At 37.7% G+C, this 22,790-nt stretch overlaps 1 protein-coding gene across 1 annotated transcript in view; it reads right to left on the bottom strand.

Annotated features, from left to right (window-relative positions):
* Positions 1-21,563, bottom strand: part of mrps5 (mitochondrial ribosomal protein S5) — a 95,579-nt gene extending 74,016 nt beyond the window's left edge. The window contains exons 1-2 of the mRNA XM_079362376.1: positions 21,535-21,563; positions 18,706-18,830 (exon numbers count right to left, since the gene is read on the bottom strand). The gene's annotated coding sequence lies outside the window, so the exon portion shown is untranslated. The remainder of the gene's footprint in view (positions 1-18,705; positions 18,831-21,534) is intronic.
* Positions 21,564-22,790: the final 1,227 nt, after the last annotated feature.

Raw genomic sequence — 22,790 nt, 5'->3', positions numbered from 1 at the left:
AACTTGGTACGTGATTTAAAACATTTGCAGCCAACTTGTTAACAGCCATATCAGCTTTAAGTATAGATATCGGTAGTTGTATCGAACATTTATGATAATACAAAGATATGGAGGATAGAACTAACATGTTTATGCATTACAAACTCAATCTCTAACAAGTAAGCCTATATTGTTGCCACAATAGGCACAATGTCCAGCTGCTTCCTGGACATGTTTGCAGAGCTATGGATCAGTTTATAAGCTCTATAAAGTCTAGATATCTAATTTCTTTGTTTCTCTGCTTTGGCGGTGAATGTTCTCCTCTCTTACTCTCTGTCATTGGATCGCTGCTGTGCTCTTTCTCTTTTGCTCTCGACAGCTTTTGGTTGAAAAACATGTCGGCAGATTATTATTAATAGACTAATAATAATAATAATACTTTACATTCATATAGCGCTTTTACAGGCTCAAAGCTCTCAACAGAGAAAAATAAGAGTAAGATGAAAACAAAATGAAAATAAACTTAATAAAAAGGAAGTTCAAGGTGCACAGTTTCATGGGTCTGCATTTACTGAGTGAACAATTTAAGAGGGCTGTCTCAATGGCAGGGTTTACAGCATCAAACAATACTTCAAGTATTAGCAACTACCATCAGTGAAGAAAGCTTTCCCAATTTAAAACTAGGGATCATTCTCCATATTAATCACATATTACATTCGGAAAACAGGACTCCATCTGTTGAAACATTGATACCTTAAAAGCCAAACACTGCTCTGTGAAATATGACAATAGGAAAGTTGAATTTAGATATAAGGACTTATTTATTTTCTTTATTTAACCTTGTTTGATGCAAATTCGCCACAACAGGTGTCAAGGGGTTAAAAGCAATAAAAGTTATAAAAAAAAAGTTACAAGTAGAGGAGGTCGTCTCATGTGTTCTCAGCCTGGATTTAAAGGCATTCAGAAATCAGCTCAGTTATTTTTGAAGTCTTTTTGCTGCGGGTTCTATGTGAAAGATGCCGAGTGGGCGAAGACCCTTTTTCACAGTTCTGTGCGAGCAAAAGGAACAGAAAGCAACAACTGATCATTTGAACGCAGACTATGAATCAAAACTTCTCCATGTGATTAGATTTCAGATGTAGATGGCCTTGTAAATAAAAGTGCACCAGTGTCCCAGCCTCCTGGTGGACAAAGAAGGCCATCCCACTCGAGAACAGAATAATAAATCTAAGAGAAGCATGATAAACAGCGTCAAGAAAACATGAAAACCAAATACTCTGCATGGCAAACATCCAACATAATAGCTGCCCCCCAAAAACCTAGCTCTTCTAAGCCAAACCATTACAGACGGGCAGCTCTATTCTTTCATAAGAAGGAGACTAACATCATTTTTGTCAGCCCACACACTGACCCACAGCAGACTTTATCTAAAGCTAAAAAAAAAAGGAGCAGATAATGCTGTTGTCTCTTGCCTGGCAACGTTGGTTTTTATCATTACTTTAATTCTTAACAAAACTCAGCACTACCAGATGATCAATTAACTTCCTAACTAGTAGACCCAAAGCCACCAGGGCAGGCACCACCTCATCATGACCATATAACCCCTCCTCGTCTACTGGTTTTTCACTCTTGCTGTATCTTGCTCAGTGTTACCATCAGAAATAAACTTCTCAGATGAATATACTGCCTCTGCAAGTGAAGTGTATTTTACATGCGACAATGTAATATAAATAAGTAAATGTAAGTGTAAATGTGCTGCTGAAGCATGTGAGCCTTTTGGGGGACAAATGGTGTTCTTAAAGTTAGAGGTTGGTTTAACATCAAAGACAATGTAGGGGTTTATTTATGAGGGTATTCCTTAAGACTGAAGAAGATAAACAATTTAGAAGTGAGAACAGACTCTTAGGCTACATTGGGGGAGATAAGAAGTCACCTTATGGTGACCTATGGTAACCTTTGAGGCCATATGTCCTGAGGAACCACAGGGGGTGCAGGACTGTAGGAGCCTGAATGATCAAAGCTTAAATGAAGTCGTAAATGTACTGATGTTGTCGACCAAAACTGTATAAATAAGAAGGTCTTCTCATTGTTCGAGGGGATCACATTTGGCTGGTGACTCTCCCAGGTAACATGACTAACCTGGACTGATTCTGTTTCTTGACTTTGTAAATAAATGTCTTACATTACAAGCAAGTCAGTGTCAGCGGATATTTCTTCATCATCTACACATCATCGTCTAAGGAGGAGAACTTAAGAAACTACACAAGAAACCTCAGCACTGCCACTGCAGACCAGAAACCAATTACCCCTCTGCTGTTTATTGAAATATGGTATACATTTCCCAAAAATGTTCTGTTTCCTCCTGTATTTTTCTCAATATTCTCTTCTTACAAATAATCAATTTCCTGGTTGATATCGTAGAAAATTCACATCTTACTCAAAACAGTTTTGTGTCACTGTGAATTATGAGATGTCACTAATCTTCATGCTTATGAATACTGCATGATGAGGTATGTGCCTGTTAGTTTGACTGGTGTCTGGGGAGACTCTGATGAAAAGGCGGCAAAGAGTTGAATAATTCATCATGTCAATGACCAGTCATTTACATCGGGGACTGAGCAACACGTCTGCTCTTGTTAAGTTTTCTGACTAAAAATCATGCATTCTTTATAACTTAGACATTAACAAACACAGAGACATCATTAACTTGACTGTAGATAAGTACACAACACCATTTAACATTAAAAATAGAAATAAAAGGCTATTCTCTACATTTATTGTCCTCCGTTCATCCATGATTTGAGAGCTAATTTGAACTGGTAATCCGAAACCGACAGACCTGAGAGATATAAGGCAAAGATGAGACCTAAAGATAAACATAGCTCTGTTCATAAAGGACTATAGAAAGAAAACACATTTTTCAATTGGATGAAAAAAAAAAAAACAAGTCTCCAGATTGGAAGGCCTTAAAGCGCAAAGAAAAGTTTCAGTTAGATATGTATAATATTTTTTTTTAAAATAGACCTTGTAGTATTTCAGGTGTTTCAGAACACTCAAGCCTTTTATGTCATCCTTTTTCTTTGGCATTTATATTTTATTTCTCTCCACCTGCCTTGGCCACTTCTGCTTTATTCATGGATGAATTATTAGATGATATGTCTTGAGGCTTTGCCACATCTACAACCTACATCAAACAGCTGAACAGCAATGTGTCCTTTTTCTTCCCTTGAGTATTAAAGGGCTGGTGTTGCAATATGCCAGAAGACAATACTGCCTTGTTTAATTATGCGTAGATTTACAGATTTGCATTCACATATGAAGTTAAATATAATTGATTTGCTAAATCCATTGTGGAATTATGATTGGTTGTTTTACATCTTGGTTTTTAAACTTGATTAAAAAGCTTTTCCCATTAGTCAACTTGGGGAGAGGATTACTTCAATTCAAATTAAAAAAAACTTTTTGTCCCCGGGGGGAAATTCAAATTAATTTGCGCCGGTAAACATCTCTGTCTCCTGATGATGTCTCCTTCAGCTGCTCTGCAGACACTTTGTTTAGGAGTATAATACTCCAAGCCATCAATTATGATGGTACAGTATTCAAAAATGTTATTGTTATTGAAGCGTCCAATATTTTAATATACGTCTTAAAAAAAATTAAACTCAAGATGTGTTCCATTTATAAAATGGGTGGGCAAAATATGTGTAAATTACTAAATTGTGGACACATTAATAAAGACGTGCAAGTTGCTAGAACACAGAGATGTGTTCTCATTTTCTTAAAAAAATCTCACTTATGCGTTTTTTATGATCTGTCTTTTACGTGAGATGTGATTTCATTGTGATGTGAGGATTTTTGGGCTCCTGATAAAAACCATATTGTGAGTGCAAACGGAAAATAAAGTGTGATTTTATCAATTAATAAAACAGGTGCATGAAATAGAAAGAGGGTCTGCGTAAAAATTAAATAAAAATCCATGTCACATCCTGGGTTCTTTCCATTTCCCTTCTTTCTGATCTTGGATTCAGTCTTCAGAGGGCACTTTGACCATGTTGCGAGATTTTTTGTCATTTTATTTTCTATCTAGCCTCAGCTGTTTAAATGTTTTAACACTCTACACCCTTTCATCTCTCTCTTATTATAAATCTGTTCATTTGTCCAGTCATTGTTATTCGGTACACAACAGCACACGTCAGCTGACGGAGAAATTGGCTGCCACATGGTGTGTTTAGAATAATGTGGCTGAGATCTCATATGTTGGAAATTTGTTATGTGCTTGTCGGTATGTACATTTATGTTAAATAGTTGTAATGTGTGGGTTAAAGTAGGATGTTTAGTGTGTAAATGGGTCAGTGTGCGTGAAGTGAAAATGCACTGGACAGGTGCAACAAGGCAATTCCTCTTCTGTGACTTGAGTTTATCAAGTCACCATATAAACCAGAAGTTTGTGTGTGTATGTGTGGTCTGTTGTCATATAAACTTTACAATTTTACAGGTAGGAGTGCACTGGGCCTAAAAGGTATATTTGTTTGTTTTTCTTGCATGTGTGCAAATATACTAAGACAGGTGGTTTGTGTGTGTGTTTATTGCTTGTGTGGTCAATGCTGTAATGTTGTGCACTGAAGTGTGTTCTATTAACATCAACTGCTTTTTTGAGGCAGAGTTTGGAAGCTTCTGTTCCCTTTACAATCCCTTTCTGCACAAAAATCACGAAGATATATTTGTCTGGATACAGAACAATTGCTGCTTCATGTTAGCATTTCTCTCTGAGATAATTCAGTCAAGGATAATTGTTGTTTAATGTTGTTAATTTGGTGGGAAAAAAAGACAAAAAAGTGCAGAGCACAGTACTTTTAAGAGGAAACAACAGGATAATTAGATATAAACACAGACAGCAAGCTATAACAAAACAAAAACACACTACTGAGTTAATAAAATCAGCATTCCTAGTTAGTCAAATAGCATTTCCCCCCCATAAAAAGCCAGGCATGTCTTGATAGCAGTTAGAAGACTTTATAGTGAAGTAATGATTTTATACTGAACTGCGCTACTGGATGTAGAACTGCTCTTTTAAATTTTATTAATAAATATTAAACATCTTGTAACTCTTTAGGCTTTGATGTCTTTTTTATCTTCTTCGTGAATCAAAATCTTATTTGTGTATGGTAATATGTGCTATATGTACTGTGTTTGAGTTGCAAAGTATGTGAACTGTGCATAACAATATTCTTGTGTTGTGTTTTGCATTAGCAACAAATAAGGTGAGGCTGTTTTTGTAGCAGCCACTTGTATAGATCCTTACTCAGCTGCTTTTTGTTGTTTTTGTTATTTAAGGAACTGACATTCAATTTCAATTTGCAGATAATATGCAAATAATTTGATTTTGACCACAGTGTCGAGAAAAAAAAAAAAGAGGTGGTACTTCAGGTCATAGTAATCTTTCCTGACAAACACTCCTTCAAATCAGAGAATGAGGCTCATCATTCAAACCATCAGATTCATTTTTTTCTGATGAACTGCCTTTTCTGATATACTGTATTAGAGCTATTCTACCACAATTTGGAAAAGTGTGTTAGCATTTTAACATGCCTTGAATATGTGTAATGAATGTTGCACGTTTGCTTGCTTACAGTCTACAGTAGTCTAACAAAGTATCACAGTTACATCAACAACACTTTTTCCAAAGATGCGATCTCACTTGACGTATTTATTTACCTACCATGTTGTCTAAAAGCAATTACGTGGCCTGTTTGGCTCTCTACTGTATGTACACATAAGCTGTTCTCTGCATGGGACTCCTGAAGAATTGGCTGTATAGCAAGAAAACTAGAGGCGAAGACTTTAGAAGACTTTACTTCCCTGCAGATATGTTGCCTGCAAAGTATGGGCTTGGAAGCACTACCCCTGGCTGCATTTGTAGTTGGTCATTTGTTATTTTGCTCTACTGAGCTACAAATTATAGAAAATGAAAATGTGGGGGAATTGAGAGGAGAGGGGGACAGATGGATTCAGTGAACCATTGACACAGTTCTTTTGTCAACGGTCTCAGCAACTCTTCAGATCAAAGTGTTGTGTGTGTACGCGTGTGTTGTTCAGGTTGTAGGCCAGTGGATGGGAAGATGGATTATTGATCCTAAACTCCCACAAAGCAAGGAAGAAGAAGCAAGCAAAAGTTCCATCTTTTTCCCATTAAAAGGACATTCTGTTGTATTCATTTCCTGAAGACCTACCTTCACCTCAATTCAAGTCTTCACCAAATATGTGTCACGACTTACATAATAGGGATATGCGCAATACTTTTGAAGAAAGGCTGGTCCTCATATTAACGGACAAAGCCTCGTTACTGGGGCTTTGGAGTCCCATTGATGGGGTTCACCACGCTGGAAATTATGTTTCAACTGACAAACCATTAGTTTGTGTTTCCTGTCAATCAGGGCAGATATGCGCCTTTTTGTGAATAACCCTTATCCTTTGTAAAATCAAAACAGATGAGTTATTCAAAAAACTCACCCCCATCCACACCCTGTAAAGTGTGTGTCAATCAAGACATGAACTAATCAGATCAATTTATGTTTTTTTTTTTTTCTACCAGGCTGTAAACCTTTAATTTCTGCTGTCTTCCAGCGCTCTACAGCCAGCCTCAAGTAGATACTTGATGAACTGCATGACTTTGGACTTCTGTGTTCGCTTAATTTTTCAATATCTGCATGTCAATGGTCTCTGCAAAGTTGGTTAAATGTAACTCACTCACCTACATACACACAAATCCAAAATGTCAATAATTCAATCATCCCTATGAAGGGAAGGGGGCCAATAGAGATTAATATTTGCATTGATCAAGAATGCATATAAAACAACATTGATATTTTTATTTATACTGTATGTGTGCAAATTTTTTTACGTTTGTTTTTTCTGGATTTGAATAGTTGATCAGAATTTCACCAACTTCTCCAACACTTCATCTGTCTTTCTCGACCTTTTATTACTCTTCAGCCCACACCTTTCCAATATTCTCTACCTTCACAAACAGAAACTGCAATTTCATTTTGCTTGGGGCTATCTCGCAACATCTGCCCATCCCCCTCTGCAGCCTAGCGTGAATTCATTTTTTTTTTACTTCCATCCCTCACTTTTGATTAGTGTGGTTTTTTTATACATCTTACATGATCTCTGCTCCTTCCTTCCTTCTAATTCTGTCACCCGCACTCATGCTTTTTGTCAATCAATCCTTCGCTTGCAAGAATCCCCAATTCCCTCTCCACCAAGCCTTTGGTCGTTATAGTCTCCACCCGTTCCTTTCTTCCATGACAAATGATCCCTGTTCTCTTCATCATTTGCTCTGTCCTCTTTTTCGATCCTCCTTTCTCCACTTTTATCTTGCTAGTATCCCTTATTTCCATTCATCTTTTTCTACCTCTCTCCCGCTACTCTCCCTCTCTCTGTGATCATTGACAGCTAATCTTGCTCAACACCACATCGTACTTCTAAAAAAAAAAAGACTGTGTTCACGTTACTGTTACTTGGTCCACTGATGACATTTGAATAATTGCAAATAACAACAACAATAATCACAGAAGGCCTGTTTCTTACTATGAACATTCAAAAAATGACACGATGACTTCTTCAAGAATCACAAGCCATATTTAAAACTATTTGGAAAAAAAGAGGTTCAGGGTGTTTTTCTTGCATGTGTATGTACAGTGTCACAGCAGTACGACACAAGGCTGACACACGTGTTTTCTGTTTTCTCGCTCTCTGTTTGCTAGCTGAAAATGATTAATATTCCTTCTTGATTTTACTACCAAAGCTGGCAAATGAAGAGATAACTAGCCTTTTTTTGTATACACTGACATCAATTTCCCACTGAATGCAACTACTGTACATGATCTGAAAGTAATTCATTAAACAGAGGAGGATTACATAAATGTAATTCCAAAAAAGGATGATTATTAAATTTCCCAAGAGTAATCATATTTTAGAGATGCATGAAAGAGCTTTGAACTTGTGGAGTATGTGTGTAGGAAAACCACTCATGAAGAAATTCAGGATACATATATACATTATGAGGAATATTAACTCTCAGTAACTTGAACGGTTTTTCTTTTCAAGGATTAAAGCTAAAAGCTTTGTGTTGTTGTCGTTCTAATTCGATGAACAGTATGACCTGCCACTCACAATGAAAAAGAAGGCGCGTAAACATTTTCTAAGTTTCTTTAAGAATCCAATACAATATTCAGCTTTCACGTCACGAAAATAAAAAAAAATCCTCACAGCATCATCCATTATATAAAAAAATCTATAAAAGTTCAAATTTAAGTTTCCAAAACACAAAACGTGAAGTACACTGGAACAGAAAGGACATCACAGTCATACCGAATAAACGTCAGGAGATACGTTGTTTTTTTGATGATTTATCATGAGTTGGAAAGAAGCAAATCATGAGATGCTCATAGGTTGTCTCTCAAAGTGGGCAAACTGAGCATGCATGAAAAGTACAACTCTAATGTCAGCAGAAATATACATGTGACATAAGGTGACCTGCTCTATAAACTACAATACAATCTCTAGGTTTCCTTGCTCTACAGTTGCTGACATATCCAGCTTTACAAAACCACACACCAAGACAGAAAGCCATAGTTCCCAAGGTCACCCTGGAAACACACACGTATTGTACATACACGCTGATATGTATTGGCCAATGACAGCTCCTCTGGGAGAACATGTGACCTCTTTGTCTTTCTTTCTGCTCTCATTCTCTTTTGTTTCACCTCCCTCATTTACATAATGTCCAATACCTCTTTCCCATCCTCTCTCACTTATATTTTGCAAGGCTGTCTTCAAGGCTGTATGCGTCAGGCTCTACTAAGCGGACTGCCAACGAGCAGTGCTCCCCTGTCACTGGAGCTTACCATGATGAATGAGAGAGAGGGAGAGGAGGAAAGGGTAGGGAGGACGAGGGATTGGGGGGGGGGGGTTGTTGGTTTGTTGAAAGACAAGGGAGGGAGAGGTAACAGGGCAACGAATCAGAGTGACAGAGAGAGAGAGAGAGAGAGAGAGAGAGAGAGAGAGAGAGATTGCTTGAGAAGAATCAATGGAAGGATGAATGAAACAATCACAAATGTGCATTTAGCAGGCTGCATATACTCCTCAAGAGGGTACTGTTGTCAGTTAGCTTTTTTAACTACTCATTTTTTTCATGGGTCTTTAAAAGGATTTTTTATGGGCTTTTAAACAATAACATTTTATGTTGCAAGTACTATTTCCAATATTGGGAAGATATCAAAAACAATATACACTCAACAAAAATATAAACGCAACACTTTTGTTTTTGCTCCCATTTGTCATGAGATGGACTCAAAGATCTAAAATTCATTCCAGATACACAATATTACCATTTCTCTCAAACATTGTTCACAAATCTGTCTAAATGTGTGATAGTGAGCACTTTTGCTTTGCTGAGATAATCCATCCCACCTCACAGGTGTGCCACATCAAGATGCTCATCAGACACCATGATTAGTGCACAGGTGTACCTTATACTGCCCACAATAAAAGGCCACTCTGAAATGTGCAGTTTTGTCTCACAGCAAAATGCCACAGATGGCGCAAGCATTGAGGGAGCGTGCAATTGGCATGCTGACAGCAGGAATGTCAACCAGATCTGTTGCTCGGGCATTGAATGTTCATTTCTCCACCATAAGCCGTCTCCAAAGGCGTTTCAGAGAATATGGCAGTACATCCAACCGGCCTCACAACCGCAGACCACGTGTAACCACACCAGCCCAGGACCTCCACATCCAGCAGGTTCACCTCCAAGATCGTCTGAGACCAGCTACTCAGACAGCTGCTGAAACAATTGGTTTGCATAACCAAAGAATTTCTGCACAAACTGTCAGAAACCGTCTCAGGGAAGCTCAACTGCATGCTCGTCGTCCTCATCGGGGTCTTAACCTGACTCCAGATCGTCGCCGTAACAGACTTGAGTGGGCAAATGCTCACATTCGATGGCGTCTGGCACGTTGGAGAGGTGTTCTCTTCACGGATGAATCTCGGTTTACATTGTTCAGGGCAGATGGCAGACAGCGTGTGTGGCGTCGTGTGGGTGAGCGCTTTGCTGATGTCAATGTTGTGGATCGAGTGGCCCATGGTGGTGGTGGGGTTATGGTATGGGCAGGCATCTGTTATGGACGAAGAACACAGGTGCATTTTATTGATGGCATTTTGAATGCACAGAGATACCGTGATGAGATCCTGAGGCCCATTGTTGTGCCATACATCCATGAACATCACCTCATGTTTCAGCAAGATAATGCACGGCCCCATGTTGCAAGGATCTGTACACAATTCTTGGAAGCTGAAAATGTCCCAGTTCTTGCATGGCCAGCATACTCACCGGACATGTCACCCATTGAGCATGTTTGGGATGTGCTTGACCGGCGTATACGACAGCGCGTACCAGTTCCCACTAATATCCAGCAACTTCGCACAGCCATTGAAGAGGAGTGGACCAACATTCCACAGGCCACAATTGACAATCTGATAAACTCTATGCGAAGAAGATGTGTTGCACTGCATGAGGCAAATGGTGGTCACACCAGATACTGACTGGTTCTGAGTCCCCAGACCCTCAATAAAGCAAAAACTGCACATTTCAGGGTGGCCTTTTATTGTGGACAGTCTAAGGTACACCTATGCACTAATCATGGTGTCTGATGAGCATCTTGATGTGGCACACCTGTGAGGTGGGATGGATTGTCTCAGCAAAGCAAAAGTGCTCACTATCACACATTTAGACAGATTTATGAACAATGTTTGAGAGAAATGGTAATATTGTGTATCTGGAATGAATTTTAGATCTTTGAGTCCATCTCATGACAAATGGGAGCAAAAACAAAAGTGTTGCGTATATATTTTTGTGGAGTGTAGAATGGAATGCTTTTATGTTTTCGCATATTGCACAATTAATTGTGCAAGGTATTTTCTCAGAAAAATGTAACACTTGTCGTGAAACTGTATATTGTTCGATAATTTACAATTTAATATCACACCTTTAAACAACATGACATATTTCAATCATCATCAGACATTGGAAATCTAGAACACTAATATAAACACTACTGTTATCACACACATGCACACGAGAAGACGCACACACACACACAAGGAAGAATACCTCCACACATTTTTAATTAATATCTTGTGTTTTATCCATGCTGGCAGAAAATCAAGCAAAGTGACTTGATGAAAATAACACATTCAAGGAATAACTAGGAAGGAATCTCCAGTAAACGGAGTAATGGTAATTATAAAATCTGAAATTAAAACAGAATTCAATTGAAAGATAATGGGCCACACACACTCGACTCTCGATCCTTTTTCTAGTCCTCACTGTGTTCATTATGTTCACTACTGTTAGCAGACATGGACATAGGCCAAAACACAAGTACATTAACTGTTTGTCTTTGACATGAACACACGCACACACACACTAAAAATAAATAAATAAGAGTACATTCCTGATTCACTAAAGTTGATGGTCCATGTAATTGGATGTCTTTTTGTTTAATTAACTCTGCTAGCTTTCCGAATACATTATTTGCAGATGCTGACCAATACAGAACGTCAACAGTTCATGAAGATGTATAGGGCCAACAGAATAATAGAATATTCAATTATTTATTGTGTTATGGTTCTTTTCTTTTGAGACAACAATTTAAGATTTAATTTTTCGTTTTGCTGTGGGAAATTCATGTATTGAATTCTGCTTTTGTCATATTGAACACAGCAGCCACTAATCAGAGTGATTTGTTCTCAGTTGTAGAACAATTTGTATGTAAAATACAATAAAGGCTATTGGTGCCTAAAATAAGAGCTAAAGATTGTCCACACTGTACTTGTCTTACACTGGAGTTTATATCAGTCTGATGCTGACTTAAGTAGCTAGAGCAGGTTTCTTTGCTAAAGAGCCAATCCATATAAAAGTCAGTTCTAGACTACTCTCTTATCACATGTGTAAGCTACATCATGTGTAATCATTGCACCAGCAGGACTTTGCATTTTGCCAGGACGAGCCATCATAGCATGGAGTAAGCTAACAACAGAAGCTTGAGGTATATCACCCTTCGTGAATTCAACATAAATTTCTCCAACGTTTTGCTTATAATAGCACATGTAATGGATCAATGGATGGTGCTAGTATTGCAAAATGTAACAATGTAATCAAGCATCTCACGAAGAATGCCATGGAAAATGACGAGGTTCAACAAAATAAAGAGTTGACATTTTCCTCTTGTTGCTCGAGTTGTATGCCATACAGTACTTTGCAATTAGTCTCATCACCACAGTGAGGAAAACACTTTACTTATTTAATACTTGCATTGGTTGGTACTACTTGGTATCTGCAGATTGGGACTTTAAAAGTTCGATCAGTACACCTCTCCTCAACATTTCTTTTTTCGTGACGCTTGTTTTACAAAAACTTTATGAACATTCTGAAAGTGTACAAGAAATACTGACATACCCTGTAGGTCAAATCATTTGGAGGCTACATTTGTATAGTAGATATTTGAAATTGCGAATAGATTACTTTTGCCCCTGATCTGCACTCAAAGTAATACCTCTGATAAATGTCTTACATACAGTAAATCCAAATGTGGAAAAATAAATTGACATCAATACATGCTTGATAGAACTAGAAATACAAAGAACACATGTAATCTCTTTGAATAACAAGCAACTTGTGAATACATGTACTTCATTGTAATGAACTCTGCCTTTCTCCTTTTCTCCATCTACTCCTTGTGTTCCCAGTTGGATATAGGCAGTGTTTGAGTCGTCTGTCACCCTGATACCGTTAGAGCAAATGCAATTTTCTATTGAGAATGATGTTTTTCTTTTCGAGAGTCCACATCAGTTTTCAAGACAGTCTGCAGCCTTACTAGAGACACCGAGATTAGCAGAAGTAGCAGAGAGAATCACTTCAATGACTCCATGCCAGCCTCAATGTCATCTTTTGTTATTATTTTGAGTGAGAGACCCCTGGCGGAGGGTTTTACATGCTTTGCATTTAAAGAAAATGTATTTAAAAAGGTTTAACCCATTATGAAGGGAGCACGCTTTATGGTTGTACTGCAGCAAGTGACAAAGGGTGCTCTAAATAGCAAATGAGATGAGGTGTGGATGTCCCTAAATTCCGTCGTATAAGTGTATGAGCATGTGGGGTGTTCAGTAAAGGCAGAAAAAGCAGAACCCCTTGAACTGGAATAAGGCAGTTGGTGTCATAATGAAAGAGAGTATTGGAGCCCGGTGCTACCTGCCAAGTGTAAACTCCAAATGAACCTGCAAGACCTAAAAGCAAAGAAGGTATGACCACCACAATGATCATATAAAGCACAGACTCAAAGCCTGACATACCAATGATATATAGGAAATGTTTGGAAACAAAGTCAATAAAGTTCATATTGCAGTGAACATAAACTTGTGAACGTTACTTCATGACAAGCCCACTGAAAACTGATATGGTAGCATTTGTCTTTTGTAAACCACGTTTAGAAAGCGTGTAACGCAAAGATCAGCTGCAGTTTCCAGCTCTGTGATTCACTGGCAGTTTCTTTCACTTTGTTCAGGTGAACCACAGAGTAGAACGCAGGAGATTTGAAGCCTTTCTGCACTGGGGAGCTGTCCGTATTAGCAAACAAATCCAATGGGGTAAGGCAGAAGACGTGTCGGGCAGAGGGTCATAAAGCTAGCCGGTGGGCAGATACACTTGGGAGCAGGTGCAACAATACAGGCAGAGTAACAGAAGCATCCATAACTAAGTAACAGATAGGCTACACTCACACTTATGGATTGCACTTTAAAATGTCAAACATCCCAGGAGACGAGCCGACAGTTTGTAAAAATGGTTTGTTTTTCTGTGTTTTAATCTATATTTTTTCCTCATCTTTGTGCTGTTCGACTTGGAGCTTCGAACAACTTAAAACTTTATTTATAAAAGCCAGCATGTCAGAAAATGTTGGGTACCTTCAGATAATGAGATGGGCCGGGCTAGGAGAGAAAGTAAATGGGATTACATTACATTGATGACTGCTTTTCATTTCCTGTTGAACCAAACGTCAACTTTGACAAATGAATTAAAGCTAGGCTGAGAAGCTAGTTATAAACTGACTGAAATTAATACTGATGTCTCTTGGGGAGAACGAGAACATCAAAGCTAACAAGAACATTATAAAGAAGATTGATTATTGAAGTATAGTTCTTTTATATGCCTGCCACTTCTTCTGCAAGGCAGATGCCAAACAAGGAGAGTAGCAGCACATTGTCAGAAAAACCTTTTTCAAATCTTTCCATGCTAAAATAATTGTGAGTTGCCTGATAGATCTTAATCAAAATTGGGGACTTCTTTCTCTGAGCTAGTCTCCAGCAGATTTTCAATAAGACCAAAAAATGTCAAAGCTCAGTGTAATTTATTAGAAGCTTTTTTTTTTAAATCACAAAGAACTATTGCATAATTAGAATAGCAGTTGTAATACATAATTGGATGACAATTTGAGTGTGTGTGTGTGCCTGTGTGTGTTGATAGGAAAAGTAAACAGCTGACACTGCAAAGCAAAAAATAAATAAAAAATGCAGCAATTCCTTTTAAGGTCTTTCCATTTTCCTTCATGTCGTTAATTTTGATGAGGAAAACAAAGAGTAAAAAAAGAAAAAGATGGTGTAATGAGCTGAGGTTGCAATTAGGCAACATTCAGAGGGAAGGATTGAGACTTAAAAAAAGGCACCGACACTGAAATGGAAACACAAAGGGAGCGGCATTCTACGCAGGCACATTTGGAAATGGGTGTTCAAACCAGAAGTTTGACAATAATTACACAGCTAATGTGTCAAAGTGGGACACATTTGTGGCATTTTAAAATGTCAGTGTTGATGTCATTCTGATTGGCAATGATCCTGACGTGGCATTTCACTTTACTTTATTATTCAGCATGAAAGTGACAAGCACTGCGCATCTTCTTGTAACTTCAGAACTAGGGAAATTCATTATTGAACACATTGAACGCTGCATTTCTACTGAGAAGAGAATTCTACAACAGTTACAACACTTTTGTAACTCTAAGGGCTTTGCAGTGTCATCACACAACAAACGTGGTTGATTATGTTTATATAATTTAATTGTGTTGGGCCACATTTATTATTAAAAATCAGGTAGATTTCTCTCAAAGGGCTACGTCTGCTAAATAGTTTGAAACAAAAATGTGGATCACATCACACATCATGTACTTTCCATCAATATGTCCATTGACCCGATCCGTCAACAAATCTTGCTCCAGTAGGGACAAATTATAACTCAGTTAAACCTGCATGCTTTCTCTTTCTTCTACTGGTCCCATATTCTCTGAAAAGTTTATGTTAGTTCTTTTCTTACTAACAATTAGAACTCAAACTCCATTGCCCCTCCCAAACTGGTCCCAACTAACTAACCAGCCCTCCATGAGTGCCACTTCAGATAGTGCTCATGGCTGCCATGGACTTTTCTCACTAACGGAGATACCATGAAAGCAGCTAAAACTGTGATATCAACTTAATTATCAAGGACAGAGGTGGAGAGAGATCTGTAAACACAGATTGATGGTCGTTTCCAATAAACGTAATTATTGTGTACAAATTGCCCCCTGGAAACTCCCAAGACTGGAGTATATATTTAACTCGGCTGTTAACACAGTTACCAAGTATCCAGGATGTGTGTGTACCAGACAGATGCAAAATAAAAGACCAGAACGCTTAAATAAATTAGAAATTAATTAATTAATAATTAAAATAGTTAGGAAACATTTAGAATTTCCTGCATACTAGGTCAAAGATTGAATTCTACTCCTTATTAATGCAATTTTAAAATGACATATGCTATTATGGCCTACATCAGAGTTCTTGTGTAGAAAAAAGAGGATTGCCAGCATATTTTCTCTAAGTGGTGATTAGGAGTCAGCAGATGCTCAACTGATGGATATGATAGTTTTAACAAGGAGGAACGAATAGCATCATAATGAGACTAAGTCAGTTAAATGAGCAACAACAAAGGTCTTGTTTTTCTAATAACTATTTTGAACATGAGTCCACACATGAAAGTGACTGATGTGATGTTTCTTTCCTTTCCTTGTTTTAAAGAAACAATGCTGGAATCCTGGGAACCAGGCAAATCTGTGAGCAGATGCAATATTTATAGGCGTTTATAATTCATCCAGATATAATTCTGTTGTTGACTTATCAGCGTACTGTTACAGGTATGTCTCATGTTTTGTAGGTTGAGTCATTCTGGACTAAACTTGTGGATATTGCTCTTTGTAAATGAAAAATGAATTGAATGGTTTGAGACCAGTGCGCATTTGAAATTGATCGTGCCATGTCAGGTGAGAATACTCAAGACTCAAAAATCTAAATATTTATATAAATGATGCTGAACCGTTTTATCAATATATTTTAAAAATAAAAAAATTCAGCCAATGCTACCTTGTGTTTTTACTTTTTTCTTAATTGCTCTAGACAATTGTCAAGGCACGTGTCACCAACTGCTTCTGTTTGCCTCATGGGTTTCCCCATAACAGTGTAACCATACTCCCATCCCTGAATCATAATAAGCACCCACCTATTAACTACCAGTTATATAAAGTGTATGACTGTCTGCAGGGGCTCTTCGGCCAATAATCTATGTTCTTCTCCTTCCTGTACTTCAGATGAGAAAGCAGTGTCCAGCTAATAGCACTTAATGAAATTGGATGTTTAAGAACACACACACATATACACACACCTTTTCTACTGCTCCTTTTATACTTAAGTCCTAATGCCTTTGAGGGACTATGCGTGATGCCTGCAGTGCTTTCATATAGGCTCCTTTTCTCTTCTAGCTTTTTTTCTATAGAATGGAATTTTTACAATCACTTGGGGAAAAAAGTCAAAATATGTTTTATGTGTAGTAGCAACTGGCATCTCACTACCAAATGGAAATCCTGCCAATGTGAGTGGAAACCTTGAATTATTGTCTCTACTGTAGCCAAGTTAGTCTTTGACTCATTTAAATCATGTGATAAAAGATACTAAGCTGAACAGCAAACCAGATTTTGTTACTGATGCAAAGTTACCCTCGACAGGAGCAATGATTACAAAAACACAAATAGGGTAAATCAAGCACTGCATTCTGAAATTATTCTCTGATGTCCTATAGTAACAGCTACACATGTGCTACTCTGTGGAATAGTTTAGACTTCAATTACTGTACAAGCCTCTCGATTACTCTCCCTCTCATCAAACAACGGGAAAAAACTTTGAAGACATACAGACAAAACAAGGACCCTGCAGACTGGGACAACTACAGATCTTTAAGGAACTTATTTAAAACACAAACACGTAATTCTAAAATCAGACTTTTACCAAAAACATCTTGCAGAAAACATGCACAATCCAAAACATTTTTGGAAAAAAATCAAATAAAAATACCCAGATGACATTAACAACTATCGCCCAATACCAATAATAAATTCTATTCACCAGCGTGTCAGCTTTAATGGACACTTATCTAATTACTGACTGTTGAGAAGAGTGTGCCTCAAGGCTCATCCCTGGGACCACTCCCTTTCTCCATCTGTATTAATGACCTTCCTAAAATTAGTTCGGACAGTCAAGTTAATTTATATGCTGACGACATTAATCTATACATCCAATACTGAAAAATTCTTAATTGAAAGATCACTACAAAATGAGTTTGACCTTGTTCAGAACTGGCTTTATAACAACAAACTATTGCTAAACAAAAATAAATCACGGTATATGTTGCTCTGTACCATACCAGGCCAAAGAGAAACTCCAGATGTGACTATTTCTTTTAATGATGGATCGTCCCTTGAACATGTCTCCTCTTTTAAATACATTGGCTTTTGGATTGATTCAACTCTCTTTTTACCAACTCATTGAATTCATAACAAACAAATTAAGTCAGAACTTACATATTCTATTAATCTATAAATTGCTTTACCTTACAGATGAGGAAAATAATTGTTATGCAGATGTTATTACCAATACTGGATTATGGCAACATCAGAATACATTTGAAACAAATCTTCAACCTCTCAATGTTAGTGACAATAGCCTCCGCAGATTTATTTTAAGTTGCCTCTATCCAACTCATCACTGCTCCATCTACGAAACCTTGAACTAGTTACCCCTGAATTCAAGGAGACATTGCCATTGGCTCCAATTTATCTTCAGATGTTTCCACTTCAATGTTCCCTTTTATTCAAAACAATATTTAAGACCATGCAATTCCTTATACTCTTTAAGACATACCCTGCAGCCTTTTTTTCTTTTACCCAAAACCAACAAAGAAATCGGCAGATGGGCATTTAAGTATAAAGCTCCTTTGGACTGGAACAATCTACCTATAAATATAACATATAACAATATAATATAAAAATAGAACAATAAACTCCCTTTACTTTAACCTTGTTTTCTAGTATTGGACCCCCTTGAAAACGAGATGGATCATCTCAAGGGGCTATCCATCAAATAAACAGAATGTGTTCTTGTTATGCTTTCCTGAGAGATTTAATTCTTTGACTTAACCCTTTGTGTGGGACACTATTGCTATAGGAAACCCTATACTGCCAGCAACACAGGCACACACTCACCTTCATAAAGGAAAACAATGGTTCCTGGAGGGTTGTTAAGAACTCTCACCTCTTTAGTCTTCTCTTTCCTCCCTCCTGCCCTCTGTCTTCTCTCCAGTCAGCTCCACTCTTTTTGCAAACCACGTCCCCTGAGGGTTAAGCATGCTGATGGAGAGATAGGCGATGAAAGATAGACTGTAGGGGAAGTGAAGAAGGAATCATTTGGGAAGCAGAAAGTATCATGCTCTTGTTAAAAAACACAAATGACTGTTGATAAGATAGTCCTCTCCTCACTGCATTGCAGATAGCATCTTAAGCACACAGAACCCCTGCAGAACTAAATGTGATCAGCTTTTAACCTGTCATATCAGCTGGATGATTCAGAACAAGGTATTAAACGATTGGGTCTTCAAGAGTAATATATTCACAAGTAAATGACACTTTTTGGAAGACCTGCTTCATCCTCAACTATCAACTACAAGGTATCATAGTGTTCTGATCATAATGATCAATGATTTGGCCTCTGGGAGCCACAGGCGACTTTCATCTGCTTTTTTTTTGTAGACATCAGTTAGTGAGTAAGACTGCTGGTCATGACTTCCCTTTGCATGAGCTGATCATTTTAAACTTATTGAATTGATTAAGAAGGGATTGAAAAGAGGGCGATTTGAACAGGAGTAATGGAGAGAGCAGTAGGATATAAAATGAGAAAAAAAAATGGTTACGTTAATTGAAGGAATACCAATGATACTTCCACAGTATTGTGCCCATTTTTTTGGTGAAACAGGTTTATGGAGAGGCTGGGTGGACCTTATAGAACAATAGATAAATGCAAAGAGACATTTCAAAATCAGGTTGTATGCCTCTTTAAGCCCCGTGAACAACGGTTATGACTTGACACGGCTGCATGTTGCTGTCTCAGTATTTTTCATGTAATTCATTAATCATCATGATAATTATCATCATGGCCACAGGCAAGAATCAATACATCCATGGGAGATGGTTAATGGAGGGTAAAAGATGAAAGGTTTCACATCATAATGTGACCCTCATTTTGAAGCAGTAAGTGTTGCTTTCTAGAGACCTACATATCAAGAGAATAATCACCTTTAACCCTTTTAACATGTTTAACCTCCCCTTAACTGTGGAGCCCGGCTCTACGGTATGGATATGGAAGGATGGATGTTTGTTTTCTAGACATAACTTTAGAAGTTATTATCTAGTACAAACATAGTTTTCACACCGTCTTTGATAAAGACCTAAAAATGATTCAAAATCATGTGTTTCAAGACCAAATACATTCTGAGCTAATGACATCTGTCTAACACATTTTCTGTACCTTTTAGTAATTCCCCCCCCCCCCCCCCCCGTCTAATTATGGACATGTCCACTTACACTGTTTTTTGCAGGAAAGTCCCAGTTGAATTTCCATGTTTTCTAGGTTTCGGCATAGCTCGCCTGTTTGTTGTCAGTGCGCTTTCAGTCGAAAATAGTTAATATTTTGGAACACTGCTCCTTCAGTGCCCACTCAAAATCAAGAAGCTGCAGGACCTCTGATATCAGTGTAGTCAACAACAACAGGGAAGGAGAAATGAATCTAACGATTTTTAGAGATACAATATCCAGGTCTAAAACGGATGCTTATCGAAGTACAGGATTTCATACTTTTTTTGTTTTCTTGACACTATTCAAACAACGGTAAGCACCAGTGAGATGCCGTTATATATGCTGATCCTAAATGTCCTGCTTATGCTGCTTGTATCTACATCAGTTGAAGATTTGATAATACAATAGTGTCATTGTCTTTTTATATAATATTCAAGTCGACAGCATATTTTGAACTAATAAATGGAGTTTCTCTTTAGGCCAAAAGTTATCTTATAGGATGGCATTTTTTCCAGTAGTCATCTTTTTAAGCTTTAATTATCACTTCAGGCTAGATCTTATTTTGTTGTTTTTGTTCTATTTTAAAACGTGCCTTACTGCTAATAGTATTTCTCATACCTCATTATCTAAAATGTTTCCCACTGTTAATGCTTCATCAACAGAAAGCCTTCAAATGGTAGAAAAAAAAAAACAACGTTTGTGCTCACACTGCCAAAAGGTATCAATTAGGGAGTTTTAGTGCAGATATTGAAAAATTCATTCAACAATTTAATGTCATCAAGAATAATGAAATGTATTATGCAATTGTTGTGACTGCATAGTTTATTTGCATTTATCCCATATCAACACAGCACATAATTATTTTCATGTTATGTGTCCACAAGAGAGGAAGAGAGTTAAAACACTGATCTGCAATACAGTTTGTCCCTCACTGTCAGTTTCCTGTGCTGCCGTCTACCAACGATTGAATCAATATTCATCCTGCAGTCTTGTAGCTGAGCCGATTTAAACTTAAATTGTTTTTGAATATGTTCACAGTCAATAAATCTGCAAGGGTGCAATATGGTAGATAATGCAATTTGATTACCATTAGCCTTTACCTCTGTACATTTCTGCATCACTTTGTGGGTGAATATACTGTACGTCTGGAAAATTCAAATGACTTGTTGTACACATTGAGTCCTTTTTGGATTTGCAGTGGTAATTAGAGGCAAAATATGACTGAGTTTTGATAATTCCAGTTGAATGAGGGAGATAGATTCATGAGTGATTCCGAAAAGAAAGGGGTTGCAGTAGTTAGATAAGTGAATGAAAAACATCAAAACTAACTGTGTCCTTTGCCTACCTATAGGAAGTAAGACTATGACCTTAAATAATGGTACCAAGAGAGAAAATAACGGATTACCACAAGTAACATAAAACGGTAAAGGATTAGCGGTTACCTCTGGTTACCACAAAGGTTCTGTTTAAAAAAGGAACAAAACCAACCAAATGTAGTCCCCTTGATACTTACGCAGTATTACGCTTGGGTGTTGACAAACACAGAGGAGGACCCAAGTGCAGAAAAAAAAAAAGGTTTATTTTAACAAAAACTTACTCGAACTTTATCCAACAAATCAAAAAGAAGAAAAACAGGAAGCCAGGAGGAATCACTGGAAACACAGCAACATACATATATATACTAAAAAAAAAACTACACCAACAGGCTACAAAAGACACACAATGAACTGACAGAGAGGGTACGAAACAGAGACTTAATAGACATGGGGTAATCAGACACAGGTGAGACTAATGAGACAGGTGAGACTAATCAGGGTGATCAAGACAGGAGGGAAACAAAGAGAGGCAGGAAATCAGACGACACTGTGAACTACAAAGTAAAACATGGAACACTGAAGAAGCACAGAGAGAAACAGGGAGAAGACTTTACAAAATAAAACAGGAAATACAAAAGACTAAACTAAGAAAACAGAAAACAGGCAACGATAGGGAATAAGACAGAACTCAAAACTTTTAAGTAAAAATATAAAATCAAACCATGACACTCAGGTCTTACTGTCTTTTTAAATGGCATGATCTATTTGGACAGTGGCTTATTGAGTGCTGCTTTAAGAAGTTAGTAATTGTGCGTTGTAAAGAGAATAAGTAGTCAGGGACCATGCACTTGTTAGCAACACATACCTCCTGGGATTATTTGGGCTACAGAGACGTATTGTTGGTGTGCTCGTTTGGAGCATGCTTTATAGAGCCATATTACAAGGTCCAATCCTGTACCTTCACAGTTGAGGGGATTCTCCACCTTGGGCTTTTAAGCCCCCAAGGCATCCAAATGGGTGTGGGAGACTCGGCAAGAATATCCCAAGCATCCATTAGCCATGCTTTCCCATGAGTCCTGGATGAAATCAATTAATTGGCTTCACAATACATAACATTTCCATAAAAAGCTGAAGAACAAGTTCCAGTGAAGAGAGGATTTTATGATTTTGTTGTTACAAATTATCCAAAGAGGCATTAAACCTTTTCGTGAGCTCATATTCGACTCTTAGAACTACCTCTTAATATTGTATATTTCCAGAGGAGCTGCACATGAATCTTTTAATTCACAAAGCAGCTCAGTTGGAATGCCCCTTGATGAAAGAGCTGCGACAAACTCATGGCTCATTGGTACTATAGGCACATTCAATAAATTATACACTCTATATATTGTGGGCATCTTTTCATGTAATGTCTTTTGCAAGGTGGTGGAGGTTATGCCTTGGTCCCCTGGTT

This window comes from Symphodus melops (genome assembly GCF_947650265.1).
Source record: "Symphodus melops genome assembly, chromosome: 15".
NCBI lineage: Eukaryota > Metazoa > Chordata > Actinopteri > Labriformes > Labridae > Symphodus > Symphodus melops.
Note: the sequence above shows the minus strand (reverse complement) of the source record. Positions and strands in the feature narration are given on the sequence as shown.